Below are 3,933 nucleotides of genomic sequence, written 5' to 3' on the forward strand. Positions count from 1 at the left end.
TATTAATGATGATAAGTTTTGAATCTACAATCAAATTACAAGAGGTGAGGTGAGAGACTGTCATCTAAACTAGAAATAATTGTGAAACTATATGTTTTCTTGTACTTAATTGTAGGAAGCAAAAGCTAATATAGATGGTAATACTAGTTAATCGATAGAGTTTCCCCAAGGAAAAGGAATTAATCACTCTAAATTCATAAGGAGTAAGGATGGGATTTCTTTAGATATATTCGCATCGGATTCAAGATGCGGTTTCACTTTGTATAATGAGCAAAGAAGATACAATCTGATCCAAAAATCAGTGATTAGGATAAGAAATATTGTTGCTACCAAGAATCATGGAAGATGGCATGCGGCACCAAAAAATGAAAACTTCGAAGGCAGTTTTGGGCCTTTTGGGCCTTTGGCAGTAGCATTGATCCGGTGCCCAAGAGACTTGAAAAGAGAAACAAACAATTCATGGGTTTTTAACACTTTTCCAATAGTGCAAGCAAAAGCCTAAGCAAACAACCTTCAACCCTTTGCCCTTCTATTCCTTTACCCGTCTAGCAAAAATATCAAATCCCTTAAACAGTAGCACACTCTTGTCTGTTGCTTTGTTGTGATTAAAAAAAAAAAGGAAAAAAAAAAAAGGCTAAGTTGTCCATCTTTTGGCCGTTTGTTGGCCTAGTTATTTAGTCTTTTGTTGGTCATTTGATGACCTAAACCTATTTTTTGCCCTTTGTTGGCCCAGTTATTTAGTCTTTTTTAATTGGTTTTTTGATGACCTAGACCTATTTTTTGCCATTTATTGGCTTAGTTTATTTGGCATTTGTGGTATTGTTTAAAACCCAGACCTATTTCAGTTCACAATTGACCCTTATCTCTGGCTCATAATTTGCCAACTTTTATTTTACCTTTTGTGGTATTGTTTAAAATTCAGGCTCATTTCATCCCATAGTTGACTTTCATTTAAGCCATTTGTTGGCCTCCACCGATCAATGGGTGGTTGCTTAGCTCTAATATACTCCTTACCAATTTAGACCATGACCAACCTATTTGGAGCATTTTTGAGATATTGCTCCATACAGATTGGTCATGGTCTATTGGTCTCTTTGAATCTTGACAAGAGCTCCGGATCTAGAAGGGGGCCAGCTCCAAAATCTGTCAGTAATGACACTAGAAAGCTTAGCATTATGTCATATGTCAAGCCCCAAGATGATGTGATTTTTTTTTTCTGAGCCAAAATAAAAAGGGGCTTACAGGTAGTGGTCACCGCTTCCAGCCCACTTAAACCACAGAACACATGGCGTGGGACCACCCATGCAGTAGTGGGGCTTGCCAAGTCTCGATCTCTCAATCTCGGACTCGCAAGGTGAAGAGCAGATCGGCTTCCAACCCCAAGATGATGTGATTGATAATAGAAAATAACTTCTATAGGAACTTGCCTACAAATTAAGCTTTTTGCGTTTTTCATTGAAATGATGACACATCAGCGTAAAAAGATAAAAGTGAGTGTTATGAAAACATCAAATCTATCCCTTATCCACAATATTCAAAATTTAAAAAAATAAAAAATAAAAAAAATCATGAAATAAAGAACAAATCAAAAGTGAAAAATAAAAATTTGGTATTTTCACACCATTTACTTTTGTTGTTTCATGCTGATGTGTCATCCCTTAAATGAAGGGCATAAAAAACTTGATTAATTTGTGCCAAATGCCTATAAAGTTATTCTCTTAACAATATCCCTTAGCAACCTTAACTGATGCAGCGTGATTTAGTGGACAGCAGCAAATAACATCAATAAGCAGTGAATAAATACTTTTAGATCTTGATTATATTAATGATTTAAAAAATTTTCTTGACAAAAGCTAGATACTCTTTAGGTTTTGAAGGAAAAAGAAAGAAGAATGCTCAACTCTAAGGTTTCTTATTCAACAAAATTAATAATCAATATAAACTGATTTTCTATGGAGGCTATAAGTATATATTTATAGCCCAAAACCTAAAACCTAATAAAATATGACATAAATACTTCCAAAACCCTAAACCTAATAAAATAACAAAATAAAGACTCTCAAAACTCCAACCCTCATAAAATAACAACATAAAACCGACTAGAAAATAAAACAAACTGACGGCGCCCATCCGGACGGCCACGACACTTAAATGACAAAAACATGAAATAACATATGGGTTCGGAATACGCTTCGATCTACATCATTAGCCCTAGCAATTAAACTTTTTGTTCCAAGAGCTTAATTATGTTTTTATGGAGAATGAAAATAGAAGAACAATATACCAAAGAAAACTAGCTGTAATCTGCCAGCAAAGGTGAGTTTTATTGCCATCCAGGAATTTATGAGCCCAAAAACTCTCTCTACCAGAACCACACAATCTGAGGTGGTCGACCTTTTGGAGATTAATTTAAAGGAGCCCCGTAGGCTAGGCTAGTCCTACATTTGCAGACAATCAACTGGTTGATCCTTGCCAGCAGCATTACTGCAAAATTATTGGCTTGCGAATTATTTTATAGGGTAATTATCTTTTTCTCCATCAATTAAAATGCATTATCACTCTTTTTTTTTTTTTTTTTTCATGAACTACTACCTATATTGTTAGACCCCATCAAACTATTATTTTGTGTCAAAAATCCTCATTTTGTCAGTCAAAGGCATTAACTCAAACGGTCAACCCGTCACTTTGCTTTCATGAACTATAACGCATTGTCACTTTGACCGTCTGAGTTAATGCCTTTAACTGACGAAAGTGGGATTTTGAGTACAAAATAACAGTTTAATGAAGTCGGACGGTACAGTTGGTAGTTCATGAAGAGAAATTGACAATGTGTTATAGTTCATAAAAAAAAAAAGGTAATTACCCTTATTTTATATTTACCCATTGACATTTTAGGATTGTGACACATTATTTGATGTCCAAGTTTGTTTAAAAAAAATTAAAAATTAAAAAGTAGAGCATTTCTTTGACAGGTTATGTCCTGATTGGCTGCCAATGTGTAATTAATGGTGGTACAATTTTTCCATCTTTTGAAAAACTAGAAAATTTGAGTAGAACAAATGTCAAAAGAAGTTGTTTTGTATTTATGAAAAATTTATGAGCCCAATAAGTATTTTTTAACATGTTTGGATTTCTAAAAAAGTAATGTTTAGGCTCTTAAGTTAGTAGAAATGTAATAATTTACTGTTAAGAATGTTAATTAAAGTCTCCAAAAGGTAGCTCAATGGGTTGTTGACTACGTTTTATGAAATCGGAGTTACTAGTTCAAATTCTTCCTCCCCATCTCTCATGTGGACATGTAAAAAAAAAAAAATTAATTAAAAAAAAAGCATGTGCATTTCTCGTTGTAATAGACACTTAACATTTATTAAATTAGCTTCCAAACTAAATTTTCTATTGATTATAAAAGAAACACGTGTCCACCTAAACAGCCGAGGAGGAAGGTGTACGGAATCTCACAATTTGAAGCCTATAAATGCTTCGACGGTGACCTTTAAATGATGCACCTAACCTCAAGAGTAGTTGTACTTGTACAGCATTTAACGTTTGGATGCCTAGAAATCTTCCACGATGACCCCGCCACGGCCACCAAGCATCACTATCTCCAACAGGATTAGGATTTTTTTTTTTTTTTTTCTCACAATTTTAAAGAAAGTAAAGATTTTTAAATTGCAAAATTTAAGCAATAAATTTCTTTACGTCTTGAAAAATGATATTTAATAAAAAGTTATATATTACAGTTGAGAATTAAGTGTTTTTATCAGATTCTTGTTCTTTATATTGTAAAAAAAGTTCTGAGCAAAAAAATTAGCTTGAGATTCTCTGTAAAAGTAAAGAAAAAATCTTTTGGGAAGCAAATTCTTTTTAATTGTCTTTATTGTTAAATTACCACTTATTTCAAAAGCTTAAGCTTATATGAAAAGGTAAATTTAA

The sequence above is a fragment of the Corylus avellana genome, chromosome ca4 (assembly GCF_901000735.1).
Source record: "Corylus avellana chromosome ca4, CavTom2PMs-1.0".
In the NCBI taxonomy this organism is placed as follows: domain Eukaryota; kingdom Viridiplantae; phylum Streptophyta; class Magnoliopsida; order Fagales; family Betulaceae; genus Corylus; species Corylus avellana.